Genomic DNA, 22,871 nt, shown 5'->3' on the forward strand with positions numbered 1-22,871 from the left:
TAGTGCTCTGCTTGGTGGGTGCTTTGGGAATACTAGGAAATGGGCTAGCAGACAACCCAAAAATAGATGTAAGCAGCTTCAAGTCACCCAAAGGGGTTGGGAGGGAGTATATAGCATGGCCATTACTTTCACTCGAGAGAGGAGCAGGAACAGGTGTTGATATCTAGTAGCTAATACGGAGGGGCAGAGAAGGCATTAATCTCCCCTTTCTCCTTTTGCCCCCTGTTAAATGCCAGGCTATGATATAAACTCTCATTCAGACACATTTCTGCCGCGTATACCTACAAAAGCCCTTATAGAGCAAATGGGATGAATCATTGTTCCCTTGTTGCTGTTGTTTAGGAGCTGAACACTCTCGTCTTCTACCTTGCCCCTCTGTGGAGGGGTCAGTTAAAACACCCACAGAAAGGCATTGCCCACCAAACCAGCTGTAAGAAGTTTGATGGCCGAAGACATCTGGATGTGGTGTCCTCACACTGCTGCAGCATGGGTCAGCCAGCCCAGGGAGAAGGTTCAGCCATTTCTTTCTCTTTTGCCCTATTTTGTGGGTAACATTTTATCCTTCCCCTTATTGTCCTCTACCAGGTCAGTAGAATGACAGCCTTGGGGCAGGGGGCTCTCAGGTCCCACAGGCGAGCACAAGCCCACAGGACTCCCTGCTTGATCCCACGGCACTTCACTGATTTCCATAGTAGTCGGATTAAATCCTACCATTTGCAAATCTACTTTCCAGAAGGCAACTTGCACTGCACAGCAGGAGTAGAGAATACCCTGTGAACCCCAGGCCAGCACTGAAGCCAGGGACATACCCTTTCTTTTTTTCAGTGGCTTTGATTTTTTGCTCTGTAGAGTCTTTCAGGCTTTGGCTCCCAACCTTACTAAAGTAATTATGCAATTTTGAAAAAACAATTCATTTTTCACCACTTCTCCAGCACTGCCAGCTTTTTGTGGCTTTATAGAAAATCTTGTGCTGTTTGGTGTTTTGCCTAAAGTTACATGCAATTAATCAAAGAAGCTCAGTTTTCACAGAAGAATAAATCCCCAGCTCCATCCTGGAGTCCAAAGCTTTGAGCTGGCCACAACATGCACGCAGTGCCCTGCCTGCACCTCTCACCGGCTTCATCTCTGTAAGGTGTAGCCCACCACCACGGTCCAAGCTGTGGACACAGCCCCAGCAGCAAGACTACACAACAATTTTCATTGTAGTTGTCTGCAGGGCTCCTGTGAATTAACACAATGAGACATTTACCAGCACAATGCAACATTTACTGGAGGGGCTGTGGGGTGTTGTCCCCCCTCAACGCACGTTAGCTCCAGCTGGCATGGCACGTGCTCCCATATCACAAAACACAGTCTTGTAAGTGCACATCCCCCCATTCAGATTAGGGCCGTTGCTCACCCTGCTTAGGAGTAAAAAAAAAAAAAAAAAAAAAAAAGTTCAACCAAGGAAAGATTAAGCCTTTCAAAAGGAAGTAAATTATTTGAATGAAAGTATTTCAAGGAAATGATTTTATCGCCCTGAAATTTTATCCATCCTTTAAAAAATAAACAGCCTCAGTAACTACTTTTTCAGGTTACGTTTTGCTGGCAGTTTTTATCTGCAGAAAGGATTAGCTTATCCATGGATGGAACGTGCTGTACACACCCTGTTCCCATGTAGATTCATGCGGTGGGGAGCTGCATTTTCAGCTCAGCTCTAGGACATTTTTCTGTAGCTAAATCAGATGACTGCAAAGACCATTAGAGCAGTTTATCGTTGGAATCTTCAGGAACATACTGTACCCAAAAGGAAAATGTTCATTGATAGGGGAAGTGCAAGATCTGTGATCCTTGTAATTATGCAGACGATCCTCTCCTGAGGTCTGTGGTATGCTAGCAGGTCCACAGTGATGGCTTTTGGCTGCAGTGCTTTAATAGTCCACTGAAATCCAGCTGTTCTTGTTTTCAAGGCCGCTTGGCTGCAGCCCTGACTGGCACATCAGTGTGAATGGTTTTGTCTCTCACTGGGGACAGGCACCATGGTGACATCCAAAAGGCTCTTTGAAATCATAGTGCTACTTTTTCTGGGCAGTTTGTGGTGTTGCTCTCTTAAGCCCTAGCAGAAGTTTGCACCTTTGCAGCTCACTAGTGGTGGAGACACCCGAAACATGGAGAAGAGAGATTTTTGGAGCAACACACCACCATTGCCAGCACAGGTGGCAGTATGCAGGTCAGTTGCTTCCTTCAAAAATCTCCAATCAAAACCAGGTCCAAGGAAGGATCATTTGACACAAATACTTAGGTAGGAAGAAAACCACCTTCTCCCATGGTGGCGTTTCTGCTCAATATGCAGTCTGGTGCAAGAACTGCACATTTCCCAGCATGAAACCAAACTCATCTGTGTGCCGACACTTTGGAAGGCTCCGTGCAAGAAAATCAGTTGGTGGTATTTGCATTATAATTTCTTGAAGGGCATTGCAGAAATCAGAAAGAATTGGGAACTAAAAGTTCTCCTCAAGGGTTTGAGAGCTGCTGCACTGACAGGCAAACCAGACAGTTCAAGGATGTGTAAGCTCTGCTGCTGGTTCCCTGCCTTGCCAGGTAAAAGCCATCCTCCTCCCATAAACACTCTATTCCTATAAACCCGTGTCCTCACCAAAGAAGCCAAAGCATCTTGAGTCTGGAGGGCTGTAAACTTCTGGTGACCCCAGGGCGGCTTTTCAGTGGGGAATATGATCCCTGTTGAGCTCGAAGAAACTTTAGCTGTTTCTAACCTCTGATGGTTTATCAGGGAGTTTAAAGAAATATCCAGCTGGGTTATGCCTCCCTGCATCCAGAAAATGATCCTGACACTCCCCTGCACCCCCAGAGCAGGACCTGGTTGCGCTGTACCTGTTCGTAGCAAGACCTTCCCTGTAAAGCTTACCCCTCTGGGGGGCAGGACGGGTTGGAAGTAAGGAAATGTTCCAATTTTCCTGATAAGGACCCAGAGGAAGTGAAGAAAAAAAGTGTTTTTAGCACAAGGCCATGAAGAACAACTGTCTCAAATCTAGGAAACGAGCATGAATCTCTTGACTCTTAGTGCACGCTCCTTTTTGGCAGTAACCTAACACAAGTTTTTGGTCTCGGGGAGCTGGGACTGCCTATCTCCAGGGCAGAGCACAGCCAGGCTGACAGAAGGAAGCTTTGGTGGCTGCCTCTTGGAAGAGCTCATCAGGCTTTTTTGATATGACTTAATGCAGCAGGCTGCAGCATGGGAGCTGCAATGCCTTCAGGCCTGCAGTTTCGGTTGGGGAAATGGCCTGGACTAGCTTTTTGTAACATTTTTACCTGAAAAGCTGTGTACACAAACCCTGCTTTTTTTCCAGTGCAGATTGTCTTGACCCAATGTGAGTTCACCTGTGCAGCTCACTCTGGAAAAAGGGTTATAGGAGGTGAAAATGAGACTTTAAATAGCAGGGCACAGACAAGGGGTGGCACATCAAGTGCTATTTGCCTACTGTCAGGTAGCATTTAAAGGTAGCCAGAAAACCGAGGGCAGAGGCCTTCTGCAGTGCCAAGTCCCAGAAGAAGAACTAGATAGATCCTATTTGCACAGTATATTATAAAATCACAACAGACAGTTTCAAGGCAAGAATGAAGGATGCTGTGCAAAAGCATGGTTGGAAGACAAATTGCAGAAGGGCTAGGTGGATGTTCAGAGCAGAAATCAGGATTTATTGGCAAGACACAGCCTCTGCATGTGTTAAATCTGCTATTTATATAGGGAAAGGCTTTGCTGGGCTAAACCTGGTGTTGGAAGCTTACGAGAAGCAAAGCTGCCCATCCAGGAGCGCCCTAGAGAAACGTAATCCTATGGAAATGCATTTAATGGGGATGCTATGTTTTCTCATATCTCTGTGTGTGTGTGTTTCTGCAAAGCGGAGGAATCTACAAAGGCATGAGGAAGCCTGGGTGAATTGGTGGCACCCACGTTTCCCTGCTTGCCTGACACTGACTGCAAAGGTGTGGGGCTGGGAAGAGGGATGAGGCAGTGCCTGGGGGAGCTCTGCATGCTGGAGAGCACTGTGGGATGGGGTCACCTCAGATGAGGGAGAGGAGGGTTTTCAGCAGTGATTGCTGTGCTTTGGGGAAGGAGGAGCAGGTGGTTGTGTATGATCGTCGGAAAAGCAGCTTCATTCCCCTTACCTGGTAGCCGTCTTTAATGGGAAAACAGTGCTGGCTGCTAATAAATGTTTCATGTTTGTGAATTGGCTTTTCTGACTGCTCTAAAATTCCTTCTAAGCCCAGTGATGGTGTGTCATCCACCCTTCAAGCTGTCTCGGTTGGGGGTCAGACACCTCCTAAATTTCTCTCCTGCCTGCCCAATGCCTATGTTTGCTTTGAGACCATGACTCCGAGCAGCAGCGCACATGTCCCCTGAGTCACCCGCTGCTGGATGTGACACGTCCCAGGGGAAGCACTGCTTCTTCCAGGGAGACAGCAGGCGCTGACGCAGCATCAAGCTTGCACCCCTGGGGATCCCAGCTCAGCGACACTTCAGCCCCGGGTGCAGGGCTTGCTCAGAGGGACACTTTTCTGATGGATCAGCAACGCCTTTCCAACATGGGGACTCCACTTTGCTTGTTCTGCAGATCACAGTACTTGAAGCATTAAAACATATATATTTCTGTATGTATGTATATATGCGTGAAAGTATGAGAAGTCAAACAAAGCATTACAGATGTGCAGTGAAGAAAGAACAGTCTGGCTTCTTTGATTAAACAGCTTGATTTACTGGGCTAAAGAATAGGTTTATTACTCTGTGCTATTTAATTGTTATTGGAGGACACATCTGGTCTCTGAGTAGATATACACTTTTGTGACGCCAAAGCATTCCAAAACGTGAGGGAGAAACAGCTGTCAAATCAGATCTATATATAAAAAAGTCAGCCAGAAAGGTCAAATAAATTTTGAATGATACATACTTCAAAAGGTTGTGGGAGAGCATAGCTCTTTAATATTATTGCGGCCAACCTATGACATTTACAGCTCTTCTTTTGCCTGGCCACTGGAGGCTTCTCTGTTTCTGCTGAACACCAGCAGCTGCTGTGACATGATGCCAGAATAATTTACTCATTCTTCCTAAGTTCAGGTATGGAGTTGCAGCCACTTGAGATGCAGGCCATGCTGGAGTCTGCTTGGAAAAGTAACGCATTTGGCTAAGTACATGGATAAATGCATGGAGCACAAAGTCATTCTCTGGCCCACTGAACATGGAGGGAAGCACAGCTCCTGCTTTCCAGCCCTTACTGTTGAATATGAAGCCAGGGACTCAGAAATGTTGTCTCATGGCTGTCAGGACTCATCACCATCACAAACTGGGGGAAAAAAAACAAACAAACTCACGACAGAGTTAAGGAGATTAGAGGGACTGAGCAGTGAGACCTCACTTGGATTTCTTTCAGTATTTTTAATGAGGCATGAAAAGAGCCTTCAAAAGTAGGCGCTTTTTTTTTTTTCCCCATGCTTGTTTTGCTACATTAGAAATTTAGATTGCCCATGTTTTCCCAGGAAGACTCAAATGATGAAGGCCTTCCAGCAGCACAGGAGCACTGCAACCACCCCAACCTCCTTACTCTGGCCACTGATTGCCGTGGCCCTCAGCTTGCTGCCCTCCTGGTCATCCTCATGCATGGACAATGCCAAAGGGCCGTGTTTTCAAAAATGACCAGCAATTTCCACCACTCAGCCTGTGGCATCCTGAAAGAATGTGAAATTTCTGAAAGCAACAAGCATGCATGCTCTGGAAGAAGCCAAGTCATCTGGAGGTTCTCCAGTGTGGCAGCCAGAAATGAAGGCTTTTCACAAAAATAACCTAAATATAAAGTTCAGACTGGGTACAGAATCCATCTTTCCCTTTGGAAGAATTTACCCATAAACACATTGTTAGCCTGTGAGAAACATGGGACCTCCTAGAGCTGTAGGGCTGTGTATGTGCAGGCTGCATTTAAGGGAAGAGATTGATTGATGGACATGGGGAGAAGAGGTTTGTGTCATCTTTAAAAATACACATTCATGTGTCCAGATACCTCACATGGCAGATGACCACATCACAGAGGAAGGAAGCATCTGTTAAAAATGGTTTTCTCTTACATGAACCGAGGTTTTTCAGGCTGCCACACTCATGTCTGTGTGCTACCAAGTGTACTGTCACCTCCAAGTGTGCAAGAAAGCATTGAGTCAATTCCCTTCAAAATTAGGAAATAAGCTTTAAAGAGTAGCCATTTTCTTAAAAAAACCCTCAACTCTGTTGATATATATTTTTTTCTCTCTGTATATATGGGAGTCACAGCTTTGGAAGGAAAACTTAAATGTTGACAAAAAATCAAATGTAATATTTTTATGTACTCCTGTGATTCCAGATGATAGTGCCTTCTGGGATCCATCAAGCGATATTTACACTTAATTTGTAAGTCTTAGAGACTGGAAGAAACTGGATACATGATTGTCTTACAAAAATGCAAACAAATCATAGAGATCCTCAGCTTTTCTTCACAGCAACAAAGAACTTAATTAAAAAAATGTTAATACTAAACCTGCTGTATTTTTGTCTTGCTCTGCTTCTTATGTGAGCCTCTAACCTTCTAATTTCTTCTAATGAAATTACAAAGCATAATGGACACTTTTTTCACATTACTTCTTGAAGTCCCTCTTTTCTATGTAAAGAACATAAAAAACAACAACAAAAAAAATCAGTTCCAGAAGAAAACCTGGTTTCCTTGTTGCACAAGGTCTGGTCCTATTTTGGCCTCTACCTACCAGAGCAGCAGTCCTTGGTGGTGCAGTAGAAGTGGCTTCTCATGGGGAAGGTGCTGCCACCCCAGCTTCTCCAGTGCTGGGGTCTGCCTGTGATAACAGCAGCTGCCCCCACCCTGAGGGCATCGTTGAGGGCACCAGCTCCTGGAGGGTGTCCAGCAAGGCTCCAGAGGACAATATCCCAGAGCAGAGGGGCAGGGACATTTTCATGGGGATGCTTCATGCTTCATTCTTGCAAAGGTGCCAAACACAGGAGATGAAGTTTTTATCTCTGGATTAACAAATGGGCCTTTCTGGGTATTTTCTTGTGCAGGTGCATCAGTTCAAGAAAACTGACATGTGCCTGCCTGTCATCTGTTTCTAACAGATGGTTGATATTAAGGAAAAGCATGATTGTTTTGGTTTCCAGTGTTAGGGCTTATCACTCATTACCTTTGGAATGATAAATGTATATTTTCAGCTATGGCAAAAATTTGAATGGGAAAACATTCTGAGATACTTTAAAATACGCAAAATAAAGGAAAAGTAAATGTTGAACCCTTTCTGAGGCTAACAGAGCTTCTTGCTCCCTGGTGCTGCATTCAGGATGGCCAAACTGCTCCCTGAAAACCTGAAAGACCACGTGAAACCAGAATATGTGGAAATTATCAGGTGGTAACATAAAGACTGATCTGTCAAATCTCACATGCAAGGTTGCTTATCTTGGAGCATGAGAAAAGCCCACAGGAGACAAGGGCATCACACAGGAGTCCCATGTGAAGCCTATAGCACTTCCATGGCGCTTTGGTTCCCACTCCATCGGCAGCACAGGGGTGGGACAAGCCACTGAGCCAGACCTGCCGAAAGCTACCTGTTACTTGCAAGGGTGTTTCTTGCTGGTGGAAGGGCTTAAGGTGCACACCATAGGGCCAGGCATGCATCGGTGCTGGTGCTGGCCCATGGGGGAGGTGGGAGCATGGGGGTGGAGGGGGTAGCAAGGCAACAGCTGCCTTGGCTCAGGCTGATGGAAGTTGCATGCATGCAGAGCAAAACAAACGAGGCTGTAGCTGTATCCCCACCTCACGTAATGGGTTGCCCTGGGCACTGCACTAAATAAGTTAAGCAATGATGAATATACATATTTTAAGATTAAATCTACTTCCTAATGGAACTTTTCACTAGCAAACTTTTATCTTTTTTTCCATGCCTTTGAATTCCATGTAACTGAGCTTCTGGGTAGAATGGCTTCCTGAGTTAAAACAGCATCATTAAAAGGTCAAAAAAAATTCGCAACATCCCAAATATAGTTTTTGTGGATAAAATTAATGAAACCAGCTTCCACAAAGCTCCCTCAGATTTGGTCTTGATCTGAGAATTTGGTTTAAAACAGCTCAATTTTCTCCCTGGGAATCCTGTTACTGGTGGTGGGACTCCATGCAGGGGAAAATACCCACAGTATGAGACTATCCCTGTTCTCCTGATGTTAAGAAAGCCTTCTGAAATCTGTTCCCAGGCTGGCTGAGGACTTCAGAAGGGTTGGGATTTAGTTGCAGGTGTCCAATCCAGTACTTTTTTTCCCAGCCCATTTTATCTTGAAGGTAGAATAAATGCTGTTGCAGTCTTTTGGCAAGAAGCAACAGCTTCATGATGTGGTGTTATATTGATATATTTCCACCCAAAAATCTAACAGCATGTTGAGGTCCCCATCTGAAGATATCCTTGCAGTGCCATCTTGTAGTGTGGCGATGGCAGTGGCACCAAAGCAAGCCTGGTCATACAGGCTGCAGCCCTCTGATCGCCACGCGGTGGAGTGCAGTCCCCCCACTTCTCTCTAGCTCTAGGTAGGGCCAGGAGCTGGTGGCAGGTCCTTGGAGAAACCAAGGTGGTAGCCTGGGTCTTCTTTCCTGTAGAGGCCACCGACTGATGAAGGTATGGTGAAGGGTGGTAAGGACAACCACAGCATGGTCTCAGTGATGCAGGGTGCTACATCGGCCTTCTGCCCACACCATCATGTAAAGCAAGAGAAAAATGGAGGAATTACATCAAGGGCTAAGACGGAAGGTGTAAAGGCTGGAAAACCAGCCCCCCCACTTTGCAGCCCTGCTGCTCATCTGGTGATGCTGGGCGCGTCCAAGCTGGCTGCTCCATAGCTGCACGTGGGGGAGGATGTATTGCCCCAACCACCTCTAAGGATTTTATTATGAATTTTGGGAAAACCATCAAACCAAGCAACTCCTTTGCCAGCTCTCATCCATCTGGCCTTTGGCTTTGCCCTTGGAGCAGGGCCAGCTGAAGGGGACGGTCCCACAGCTTCTCCCAGGCCATATCAGGGAGCACCAGCCGCATCCAGCTGGACCTGCTGGACAAGGACGATCTTGCGGGTTCTCTGTAGGGCCTCCTCAAACACAAATTCTGCTGGAGGCAGCAGCAGCTTTGCTGCGGAAAGCTGGAAGCAAGGACAACAGAACAGGATTTTTTCAGAGGCAGTAAGACTTTAAAAATAAAAAAGTCAATAAATAACAGAATTGTAGGGTTTTAAAAGCAGGAAGATGAGAGGCTGAGTCAGACAGGGTTGCTGACCACAGCTCTGCCTGTGAAGTGGGAAATGCAAAGAAAATAATTTCTGCCCTATAGAAATATCTAATTATCATCTGCCATCTCAAATGCCTCCAAAAAGAAACTCCTGCAGAGACCTTTGAAGCTTTTTTAATACAGAAAGTAGGAAAATACTGTCAGACGGAAGCAAGATGCAGAATGTGATCATATAAATCCCGTGTCTTGGAGCACAGCCCAGGCGTTTCTGACTTTGTTGTTTTTCGCTGCAGTTTAGCAATTCAGCAGAATCACATTTGCAGTCCTGGATCTACTGGTTTTGGTAGCGATGGTCCTTGAACTAATCACTTATGTAAATAAACATTTGAAAACCTAGAGGAAGACTAAGAGCGGCTGTCAAAAAATAATTACAATTAACTTCTAGCAATGTATTTGGGGGTTACAAATCATCATTATTTTTCAAATTCACAGAGGCTTTATTTTTAGAGAGGATAAAACCTGCTAAGCCTTCAGTTCCTGACACATCTCTTTGGAGCAAGGAGAGAGCGATAGCAATTAACAGGGAGGTCTCCAGCAGTGCCAATGGGCAGAGGCTCATCTGTGCATTTTAATCTTTCAGCCCCCTAAGAGAGAGGAGTTGGTGAGGGAGGCAGTGCACAGCCGTACAAAGGTAATTATTGGTAATGGGAACGGAATCGTACCATCACCACTTCAGCGACATGATCCAGGCCAGTGCGGGTGACTCTGGGCTTGTTATCCACCTTCCAGAAACCCTTGGCTGTGTTCTTCAGAAGTGGGTTGGTGTGATTCCCACGGAGCTGCCACTGTCACCTCTGCTGGCAGCGGCACCGGGAAGAGTTCCGAAAGGGCTGTAGGTGCAGACAATCTGTGCCAAAAATACCTTTGGTGGGCCAAACCTTTATTTTTTGCCCTTGGAATATCTTTTCAATTAAGCATCTCTGGTGAAAAGAAGAGGGTGAGCAAACATTTAGAACTGTTTATTGAATAAAACAAGGTTTTAAAAGCCGTATTATTGTTCCAGAACACAATGGTCGTTACTGTTTTTGTTAGTAAGTACCCGTGTGATTTAAAGCTGCTGACAGCACCAGACGCTCACAATGAAATCATCTCTCCCTCCCTTCCCCGCAGTTCAGGCAGACACTCATTTGTATGTATGGGTTCAGCCTGTCTGCTGCGGCTGGCCAAATCGACAGATACTAATGGCATATGTTAATTACAACCCAACAACTTCCTTTCATTTGGGTGTTTATTAACATTCTCACTTCTGCCCATGGAGGCAGCTGGCGGGAGATGCCAAGGCTGCTGGGGGTCACATGTGATCTTCAATCTGGGACCGTGATGTGCACCGGATTACGCCTGTCAGTTGGCCGGCGAAGCCAGCATCCCAGCAGAGATTTTTTCCCCGCTCTGCTTAAAAGGCTGCAGAGAGGTTGGAGAGGAGATGGGAGCTCAGGAGCAAATTCCCAGCTGTGATTGCTGGTCTCTTGATCGCTCCAGGTGCAGCTCTGCTCTGAAACTGGGATTCCCTGGGAATGCCATTGTGTCGTGGGCCCAAATAGCTGGAAAACAGCTCAATAATTGGGAATTTAGGGGGTTTATGAAGTATCTGGTGTAACTGGTGGGTGCAGCCAAACAGGTTTTGCTGGGAATAAGAGGAACTGTCATCCCACGTAGAGCCAGGATCCATCTACCTTCCTGCCCTATTTGAGCATAATTGGAGATGAATATTTCAAAGGCAAATGCAAGAAACATTTAAAGGGACAATTAGGGAGTAATATTTCAGGTACGTTCCCTTATCTTTCCCTTCACAACTGGTTTGTGACAAAGGGAAAATGAGATAAAAAGTTGGTTTTTTAAGAAAGAAAGGACATTGAATTCTCATTTATAAACCCCTCAACCTTACTGAGGGCCTTCTCTCTCAATGATTTCTTATGGCATGATGGTCCAAGGTAGTCACTTAATTTTACATTGTAGTTTTAAAAAAATCCTCAAATCCCTTTTCAAGTTGTTGTGCTTCGATTTTGTGCAACTTTATTCACACCACTGTGCTGGCCAGGAGTCGTGGCCACCGGAGCAGGACGGCATGCAGTCAGATTTTGCAGATATATAGAAAAAACCCACCAAGCCCAAGGTATAAAACAAGCGAAGTTGGACACAGGACCACAAAGGAGAGCAGTACAAGCAGACTATTCTCTGCTGCCTTTAAAAAAAATTGTATTAATCAAAAGGCGTTTTCAGGAGCAGTTTGTAGGAGGCAGCTGTGCAGCTGATGGGTAGCTTTAGGCAGCATGAAAGAAAAATAGGAGAGTCCCTTTGCTTTTCTTTTCATATTGGTTTTGATGAGTTTCAAACCCTGTGTGAGGTATGCCTGAGTGTTCGTGGCATTCCTCTCAGCACGCATCAGGCTGCATTTGGCATCTGGGGACTTCATGTAGCATTGTGCTGCTCTGGTGACTACGTTTTTTGTTAAGTCCCTGCATAATTCCCTACAGCCTTCACTCATCTGGAAGCAAAGCATAATTAGCAATTTTTGTTACCTCACTATTTAACCCTTCTATGGGCTTTTTTTTGTGTGTGCTGTTCATTCACAAATATCCAAGCCAAAACGGTACATCTGTTTTTATTTGTTGAGATGTGAAAAGAAACATAGTAGATTATTAAGATACAACTGTTCTTTAAAGGTGGCTGTTTTGTCTTCTTCCTTCTGTATCCTGTTTAACTCCTTAAGGTTAATTATTTTAGCTACTGGTTAGACCAATTTTGTTGCACAATAATCGTAATAAAATAAAGTAAAATAAAATAAAATAATAAATTACATTAAGTTAAATTAAATTAAATTAAATTAAATTAAATTACATTAAATTAAATACTTGATACCATGTAGGTTATAACGTAAATTACCAGAGAGGAAGAGTTTTGATTTTTGTGCATAGTTCATTCTCAAATTCTAGCATCTTGCATTTGGCCCTGGAGGCTGTTCTTGAGCAATTCACCATTGCCCAGTGGAGGATCTATATGGTGAAGCCAGGCCAGGGACAGCTTTTTTTGTCTACAGCACCTTTTTCCCTAGAGGAGATGGAAAATGGATTCTTTTCTCCTGTAGGACACAGGACAAGGGCATACCCCTGCCTATGTGGAGCTGCCCATGTATTGTTTTGTCTTTGTGCTGAGCCAGGGAAGAGCTGAACGGAGTCACCCATGGTCTCTAAGGCTCTCAACAGGACTGGAAAAGTCATAACTGGAATAAGTAAGCCAGAACAGCAGAATAAACAAGGGTTTTTTTCCTAGTGTTTGCATCCAGCAAAATCCCCACACAATCACTTGTCACAGAATACCAAACAGTCCCAAAAGCACATCAGATGAGCAAGGGCGCTTGGTTTAGCAGCCTCTATTGAAAATTACTTTGTTTCTTGTTCAAAGACAAGACATTTAATAATCTGGTCATACATTGTTCTCATTCCCCATTCTACTGGACTGATGGAACATTTTAGTTATTTATTGGGATGTAGTAAAGCCAAAACCTATGAATACTACAACAACAAGGAGTTTGCATGCATTGTACCAGTCCTCTATCTCGTAGAAAGAGACCATCCACAAGACAGAGGAAAATTGATTCCTTTCTTAATGAGTAAAATACAATCCTATACTAAAACAGCCATCTAAGTAGAAGGTGTACATGGGGCTAGATTTTAATGAAAACCTACAAAAAAGGGCTAAATCTTCTGTCTTTACCCCAGCACAAGGGCAATCATGCCATCTGCATACACCCATGGGCAATCGCACAGTGAAGGAATTGTTTCTCTATGGCTTTAACTATTTTTATATTAATAGAAATAATGAATACACCCTTGGATGACTTCTCCTGTATTCTGTGGGAATGTGCCCTGTCCTAAAGTGTTTCACAGGGCAAACCATCCTGCATGAGAGACTCTGGCTGGTAAATCACAGCTATCACACAGGTGTTCTTGCTTGTGTCCCTTGTCCCTATGTATGTAATCACAAACCACACTAAAGAGTCCCTCCCCCCCTCCCCCCCCTGAAGTTATGTCCTTTGTGCGCATCCACTGAGAAAATATGATGCAGGGGTTTTCCAGCTATGGGGTCCCCACTGTTGCAGGTATATCCCCATCCCAGTTCAATATGCATAAATTCATCAGGAGAAACATAAAACTGGTAGGCTGAAGGAAGCACTACAAGAGGAATTGGTAAGAGTTTGTCATTGATGGTGGCAGAATGAACACACTGGATGGACCAAATGTGGCCCATCTTTCCGACAAAGCCTGGTGACACTTGTCAGTCCTTTCCTTGCCTGTGTGCTGGCCAGCATCCTGGCTGGTCCTAAGTGGAGCCAAACACGCCAGTCACTGGGAGATGCTGCTTCTGCAGAAGCCCTCTGGGCAGCTGCCGCTCCCTCCAGAAGCACTCTCCATCATGACACAGAGCTTCTGGGAATGGCCTTTGAGGCAGGTCCTCTAATATTGTTCCCCATCCTGAAAGCCCAAACACTTTGGAGGCTCATTTTTCCTTCTCCTTCCTGCACCACATATCAAACAACCAAGGACTGGAACCAATACAAGATCAAGTTACCAGTAAAAACATTCCCACTAAGCCCTAAAGGAATTTGGGATGTTTTTCTCTGGGCTGCTAAGACCCTCCAAAGCACAGTGATCATACCAGTCTTGAAAATAAAAGCTGTGGGCCAGGAAGTCTTGAATCAGGAAGAGGAAGCACTGGCTGAACTGAAAATTGACATGGTGCTTTAAAACAACCCAGCGACCATAGCATACCAGCAGCAGACCAGCATGGCTTCTGTGAGGACAGGCTGTGCCTCTCCCACCACCTGTTAACTCACCTGCAGCAAAGAGCAGAAGCGATTCAAAAACAGGTTTATAATCTCAGTAGCATTTTAAAAATGCTCCTCAGAAAACAGAACAGGCACAGGGGTAAAATTCGGTCATGGATAAAACTGCCGACAAGAGTGTAAAGCCAGAGTTCACCTGCGATGTGGCAAAGGCAGCACCCAGCTGCAGGTATCCTGGTGGGCAGCGCAGGACGAGGGCGAGAGGAGATGAAATATGCTGAAGGCATCAATTTGCCCAGGTTAATCAAAACCAGAAAATCCTGTGTGGCACTTCAGAGATGAGGTCAAAATAGTCTGAAGGAGCATAGAAAGAGCAATAAAAAGGTTTGAGGAGCAGATGAGGCTGAAAGATGAAAAGGCTCAGGTGACAGTGATGGTAAATATGAAGGAACCTGACAGAATGACTTGAGATAATATAAAACAGCTGAAGTAACACATAATATTTCAGCTGAATACATTATTTCCTTTTATTTAACACAAGAGCCGAGTGACATCAGATGAAAATGAAAGACAATGGGTATAAACACCCCCAAAAGAAATGCTGCTGCTTCGGAATGACGCACACCTCAGTCGCCATAACTGAGCAGGTGGGTTTTGTCATTCTGCCTGCATATGGGGCCATGCCCGTAAGTCTGTGACTTCTTGTTTCTCTCATGACATTAACAGCAAATGCTTCATATGTGGGAATGATTTTCAAAAGGTAGCATTGGAAATGATAATTTAGCCAGATTCTGGGAATGGCTGGCATTTACATGACAAATAGGCCCAGCAGGTGTGTCAAGAGCAAAAAATGGTCTATGAGCCATCCCACTTCAAGGGTGGATCCAATCAGTAATTGCCTAAGATTAGTGGGGAAAAAAATAAAATCCCATGAATGATGTACTCCAAATGTACCCAATTCTGTGATCCTTTCACTTTCTTGTAGGAGTAGACTTTTCTGGAACTCAGCTGATTTAACTAGTGAGCTGGGACCTATGTCCTATGCAGTTAGGTGGAGATGCAGTGCACATGCTTCAGGAAGCCAAGTAAATTCCCATTTTACACTCTTTGGATAGTGAAAATACATGCAAACTTGACAGGTAAGACTCCAGCGAAAGCATCATCCCCCTGGAGCCCCAGGAATTCCCACAGGCCAAAGGGCCCAAACCTGGGGGGCTCCTTTGCTACCAGGTGAAACAAGAAGCCCAGTGGTGAGAGCTGCAATGTGTTCATTTTGCATGCATGCTTAAACAGCTTTGCATGCATAAAAGTTGGTGATTGCAATAGTGTGTGCAAGCATGGGCCAACTAGATCTTTTAGAGGGAGCCTGGGATGAGTGGCTTCCCCACCTAACCCCATAGCTTTCAGCACCGTAGCTGCAAAGGAAGATACTGCAGTGTGTCTGCAGGAGCAGCCAGCAGCAAGGGGCACAGGGCAGAGCACAGACTCACAGCTGTGAAAGTCCTTGCTGTCCTGCAGGACTAACTCTGAAACCATCAGCGAAGGTTGCACAGGAGCAGGAAAGCTGCCAAGCAGTTACATCCCAACGCAGTGGAAAGTGAAAGTGTTACAGTTTAGGCATTCATTATTATGATGCTGTTTACCTACCTTGTTCAAATATCCTTTTTCCCCCTTTAATTAGTGCATTTCTTTTTAATCTGACTCTTGTTTGAGACTGTTTTGAGAATGACTGCCCATCACACAGTTTAGCCTGTTTTTCCCAGGTTGCTGGTTCCAAGCTCAAGCTAAAGGGTTTGTAGTGACACCCTTACACTTGACCTCAGCCCTCACTACTGACCATCATGCCCTGGCAGAAGGGTAACGTACTCATGACTATTATTCACTCCTTTGGGAAAGCTGGACAGGCATCCAAGGACAGGCTTTGTCTCTGTGAGCAGACACAATATCTCATTATGGTCTGGAAGGATCGTTCTCAGAGATTCAGTGCTGGGATGACAAATCCGTAAACTCCTTGGGGATCTGTTTCTTTGTAAATATGCAGACATGACTCAGATTATACTAATGTAGTTATGTGTGAAAATTCAGGGGGAAAACATAACCCCAAACCACCTTCGTAAGAAAATAAGCTGCAAAGCCAAACGTTACTGCATGCTTTTTTTGCCTGGCTATCAGCAGTTTGCAAGTCCTTTCTTGTTGGCCCTTGGGAAACAACACATCCCAGGACTACGAGCACCAAGCAGTTCAAAGCAACACCAATACTCTCCAGTGTGATAGAAAAAGCAAGCTTGCAAAAATTTGTTGGTATTCGTGGTTGGCCTAGATGGTCCATGAAGTCCTTCCTGTACACCACACTGTCCAGTCCTCGCAGGCATAAGTGTTTATCCCCTGAGATGCCTGTAGGTCTTGTGTTTGCTACAGGCTCCTAGATCACATCCTGCTCACCAACAAGCCTTTGGAGTGTTTGATGTTGCAAGTCCTCCACTAATGGGCTATGTACCGGTGCTAATGAGGTTCAGAGCACTGACCACAGGGAGGATGGGGCACTTATTATTTTCCTAATTAATTCAAGAACTAATCATACAGTGGCATGCTCCAGAAGACAGCCCATCTAACGACCGAGTTAAGAATCTGCGCAAATCTGTCCTCTCTGCATTTGCCTCCGAGTTTTTTCCCCTGCCTTTTGTAACTCATTTGAACAAAAGACGGTAAAAAATCTTGTTCTACCAGCTCCTTGTGTTCTCCCCCATGGCAGCTTGTCCTGTACATTAGCTCCTTCTGCTATTTTAAATCATCTGGCATTTCTTTTGGGCCCACCCATCCTGCATATGCTGAGTTTAAATTCTTGACCCCTACTGGGAGATGACATTAGCTCTCCGCTTCACTGCCTCTCCCATCTTACTCAAAGCTTATCTAAACCCACACTTGCTCATATCTCCGATTTTTCTTTTTCTCTCGGTCATAACACTCTAATTAGAGCCTTGAAGCATACAGAGATGTGATTTGCATGAAAGGCACTATTCAAAATGAAACTGGATCCCAACCCGTGCAGCTTAGCAGCAACGTTTGAAGGCAGTAAGTTATTTAGAGCCCTCACTGCTTGTCATTATTTTCTAAAACGCTCAAAGTCCCCTTCATCATCTTTTTTCTAAGGGATCAGAGCTAGTTTCACTAGTTTTTCTGGATGGGTAGTAACCTCATAGCTCTGTACCGTGTTAAATAAACCCTGGAAGAGTTTCCACATTCCTCTTCAGTGTGTATATATTTACTTGAACGTATATCACCTGTTACCCAGCCCACACAGTGGATGTCTATCTCTTATGTTAAAACACATAAAAGAAGGCTATTGGGATAAACATGTGGGCCCACCACTTTCTTGCTCCTCCAAAGATGCTTACTAAAAAAAAAAAAAAAAAAGAAAGACAGGAAAGGTTAGTCATATCAAGTGGCAGGTAACTTTAAAGTGAAGTACTACTAGAAAAGATGAAGAGATCTTCATAACAATTATTACAGTTAATGACCATTATTGACCATTATTAAATATTAACTATAACATTAAATATGGAAAGTCTGTAAATACCCCATTTACATACCAAAGCGGTCATCTTATGATTGAAACCTCCCCTCAGAAGAAAAGCAGCTCCTGGTGCACGGAGGGGACACAAGTTAAAGCTGACCTGACACAAGGAATTTGTACTGTGGCTGTTCGTGGTGCTTATGCTTCCCTCATAAGTCTCAATTTGTGGCCTGCCTGGGGAGTGGGATGCATCCCAGGTGCTGGAGGAAGGCCAGAAAAGGGCCATTTCTTGGTAGCATATTCAAAAGAACATTTACAAAGCACAAATTCAGTGGATTGGTTTGCTCTGCCCCTAACAATATTGACAAGCCCTTGCTTGGTGTGCCTCTGGAGAACAAGTCACATCCTTGCTGGGGCAACCTGACTGTGCTCGGTGGAAGTCCCACTGCCCGTAAGGATATTTTCCCCATCCTAAAAGCTGGGAGAGCTCCCAACATGCTGAATGCCTGGCTAATCCCATGGGAAGGTTTCTGTGCCATGCTGTCTCAGCAGCCAACCAGGCAACAGCAAATCAGTTGTATGGACCCAAGTGCTTCCTCATCCCCCTGCCTTTGAACCAGCAAGGATGAAGAAAGAACTTCCAATGAATGAAATTCAGTGCATTGAACGTGCCCCTGGCTGGGCTGGTGTAGCTCTGCTGGCCTCGGGGAGAAATGCTGCAGAGGAACAACATAAGAAGCAAACCGCTCAGGTGCACAGAGCTGAATTTGGCCCTTTAGTTTTGATCTGAGGCAGTACCAAGTTAAGCTATGCAGAACTACATGCAAAATTGAATGTTGTTACCCCAAGGAACCGGGACAAAGGCCAGGCCAAGGCTGAATGCAGTGGCTCATGCCATGGCAAGGGGAAAAATAACAATAAGAAGGGATCTGGACGGAGAACTGAGATTGCTGCATCTGCCCATAGGACACTAGAGCTGAGAAGAACAGCTCCTGCTGCCAGGGGAGGCTGTGCCCCTGCCCATCGCTATACCCCAACCTCTCCTTCGGCAGCATAAAGAGCGGTGTCTCTGGCTTCCAGGGCTCTGGCACAGGCAAAGTGAAGAGCAGGATCACAGACCTTGACCTAGCCCCTTCCCTCCTCCCTGCTTCAGGACATCCCTCCACCGTGGGTATCCGTCCACTTTGCTGGTGCCTACATCTGGCCCTGCTCTGTGGGGGCGCACTTATTGTTTTATTTAAAAGACATTTCCAAGAAGAGCAAGTGAGAGAATGTGTTGGAGGAGGGGAAGAAGTGACTTTTTAACTCCAAATAAGTGCATGCAAACAGGGACGATTGCCAGTGATTACTCCCAGAGCTGTGCATCCCGGACCCACTGAATCCCATCCCGTGTTGTTTGCTTTTCTCTCCAGGCTAACTGCAATCGTTATCCAACAGATATTGTGGAATTTCACTGTCAACTAGTAAAACCAGGCACTAGAAATGAGCTTCCTTTGTAACTAGCTCAAAATCCTGAGAGGAGCAGATGTTGAGGCATGTGGGACATATCACAGTGTCACAGGATGACTGTGGTTGGAAGGGACGTCTGGAGGTCACCTAGCCCAAGCCCCCTGCTCAAACAGGGCGGGTTGCCCAGGTCCATGTCTGGATTGCAGTCCCAAACTCCAGCAGTAGGAAGAGTTCCTGGGGAGAGCTGGCTTCTTAGAGAGAAGGAGAGAAGACTTCTCAGAAGTACTCCAGCCAAAAGGCAAAAAATGCCTTCATGGCTTCTGTATAATGAAGCAGAAAAAGGAGCAAGACTGGGGTTAATGTGGAAACAGGTTTTGGCCAGAGGGAAATAAATGGATGTCACAGAAGTGGGGCTGCCCCAAGGTAGAACAATAATAGTGCAAACTCCTGTTGGTGCAGTTTCATCTGTGCCCATGCAGCTGAGTTAAGGGTAGTGCTTTAAAAGGAAAGAAGCGGGTGCAGGGAAGCCAGTCCAGCTGCCGTGGCAGGGGGCAGACCCAGCACCCAGGGACCTAGTGGGTGGGAGATCCAGGTTCACATTCCTGAGTTGCATCAGGCTTCCTGCGCTGTCCTGGGCCAACCCTTCAGCCTGACGAACAAGAGGGAGGTAAGAGCTTTTCTCAGGCCCGCAGCAGCATACGTGCTTGGATAAGACAAACCTTAAATACTGAGGTGCTGTGTTCTGGGTGCCAGGCAAAAGTGGTGGGTGGATGTTTAGGTAAAACGTTTACAGACAAAACTGTAAGCAAGTGCTGCCAGGTCACCCTTAATGAAGACACCTCTAGCAGCCTGAGAAAAGAGGTGATTGGAAGACCTCCCTGAAGTGTTTCACCAAATAAATCCCGATTATTTGGGCTTTGTGCAGACAAAGTGATTGTAACCCTAACTTCTTTAGGCACATAAGCATTTAAGCTGCCTTAAATCTTTAAGGTAGCACAATGTAAGCATTAAAGCCAACTTAAATCCTTTTAAGTCTTCTAGGTGCTTAAAGCATGTAAGCCATTTTTAAGTCTTTTTAGAATGACTGCTGATTTCCATGGGAAGGATGCAATTTTGAATGAAATGACTTTGCATGGAATGTCCCCTTAAAATTCACGCTGTCAGATGCACCAACATCTCATACACAGCCTTAGCAGGAAAGATTCGGAAAATGGCTAGGCTTTAATTTATCTTCCATTTCAGGTTCGATCCTGGGTTCACAGCAATGCTTACACATATGACAGGGTTTCGAGAACACAATGACAGATCATCCTGGTAGTTCATGTTATCCCGTATTTTGGCTTTACCACAGTGGTCTGTGGTACATACTTCAGAGGACAGTAGAGGAAGTTGAAAATGAGTGAATTCCATGCACATACAGAGGCAATCACATCTCACAACTAACTGAAAGCCTTTTGCTCTGACTTTTCAGCAGTGACCTTTGGATTGCAATCAACCTTGGAATGTCCCATCGGAAAAGGCAACATTTTTGGCATGCCACGAAAGCAAGGCTTTACAGTAGAAACTACTTTTGCAACTTTTACTGTATGATTTGCACTCAAGAGGATGCCATAACAAACTGCTGAGTGTAGTGAATCTTTCTATGAAAAGGGATCCAATCCAGCAAACCCTGCCCCACGTGCACAGTCGAAGAAACCACTTAACCCCTTGAATAAGGGCTACATGGGCGGCAAACGCTCTAGAGGACTGGGCTGTCAGTTGGCAGAGCCCTTTTCCAATAGCTCCTGCTATAGTTCTGGCCTTTTCTGGTTCTTAGCTTCTCTTGCTGGGTCATATCCCTTATCCAAGTTAAGACTGAATGGCTGATGAAGCTCTCCTGTCTGCTCCATTTTGGAATGGTGGTGGCTGGGGAGCAGCCTGCCTCCTCAATGCCCTTAGCTCATGGTGATGTTGCAGGCACTCACTGAAGCTGTCCCCCAAAGTCAACAGAGGGAGAAGACTCCCAGCAAGGGCAAGCCACAAAGACATCTGGCCTGAGTGTAGATCACTGTGCTGGGACACAGGCTGTCCTGCTGGAGCCCTTCAAGGGCCAGACCTAGTCACCCTTCATAGTCCATGGGCAGAGATGGGCACTGTTAGAAAGCCATTCCCTGACCACTTTCATACATCTCTTTCAGTAAAATGGCAGCTGCACCTTAAAACAAACTCATTGCTCTCCTCTCTGAATCCAGACAACTAGTCAGAGGTAGGCATCCACAGTGCACATTTGAGCAGATGAAACCACGCACCTTAAACCTAGGCACAAGTGCTTAAACTGGCCAGAATGGATCTTGCCACATACGCTCCGATGTGCATACAGAAGTGGATTACTTCCTTGACCACGTCTCGAGGTCAGTTTTGAAGTCCCCCTATGGTCTATAAAATGCCATTGCTATTGAATCATAGGGTCAGTCTAATTTTTCCTCCTTTCACTTAATTGCAGACTGTTAGTGTGTGCCATAAAAGGTTTATGCAAGCATACCCAAGTGGTTTTGAATGCTTTCCACTTCCCTGCATTTGCATGTGAGAAGTTGCTAACTCCCATTTGCAGATTCTCTGCAGATCTGGGGTTTATGACTGAATGCCTCCAAGCTGGGGTATGCAAACGGACAGCAGTGTTTGGAGTCAGTGACCGCACTCATGCCCACGATAATCACGAGTACGTACAAGCCACAGGGAATTGTTAAAATGGAGACTGATTTGACTATAACAAAAGTCTTGACTGAGTTTTGTTATAAAGTGCCTCATTAGTCTGATATTTTTTGTGACATCCCATTGGTGGTAGATATGAATAGAGGGGTTTTTTTCCTGTCTCACACGTGAGCAATAGGCACAAATTCCCATGTCAGCTGAAAACAGGCCTGCTCTCCACACCACAGCTGCATAACCAAAGGATCTGAGCCTGCAAAATGATGAACATCCCCCGCTGATGAGAGGAGCCAGGTAGTTATTTGCCTCAGCCTCTGGGATAATCTAGCCCAAATAGGGAATGGAAAGTTCAAGAGATTATTTAAGAGCTCTGTGCCCAAACTTAGCTCGTGCAAAAGGAATCTGCAGGCTGAGCAAGCACAGCCTGCTGCACAGCTCTCTCCTCGTTACCTACCAGGATGAGTTAAGAAGTATCCCAGCCTGAGCAGGGATCACACCTAGCAAAAGTGAAAGGGAATTGTCACACACAGAGCGGCATCCGATGAATGGTGTAAATACGCTTGGGTACAGCAGACCGGCTTATGGACAGTGGGGCTGGTAATACTGTGTGGTAATAAGGAGCAAAGGGAAGAGGCTGGCTGTCATCCTCCCAGGGTGATGCTGATGTCCTCCGCTGCCGTGAAGTGCTGCTGGCTCACAGTCACCTCGTTGGCCACCAGAACCCCCAGGTCCTTCTCTGCAGAGCTGCTTTCCAGCTGGCTGCCCCCAGCCTCCACTGGTCGGTCCACAGGGTTATTCCTCCCCAGGGGCAGAGTATCGCATTTCCCCTGCTCAACTTCAGAATGTTCCTGTTGGAGCACTTCTCCAGCTTCCCTAGGTCCCTGTGCAGGATGGCCCTGCTCTAGAGCTTATTGACTGCTTCCCATGACTTAGTATTGCTGGTGACCTCACTGATGAGGCAATCATCTGTCCTGTTGCCAGGTCATGCTCCTGAATCAAAACCTGACAAACTCCTCCAGCTGGACTCTAAACCACTGCATGCCACCCATTTGACTCTGGCAATCCAGACAATTTTTCACCCACCTTATA

Source organism: Falco biarmicus, chromosome 2 (assembly GCF_023638135.1).
Source record: "Falco biarmicus isolate bFalBia1 chromosome 2, bFalBia1.pri, whole genome shotgun sequence".
Lineage (NCBI taxonomy): Eukaryota > Metazoa > Chordata > Aves > Falconiformes > Falconidae > Falco > Falco biarmicus.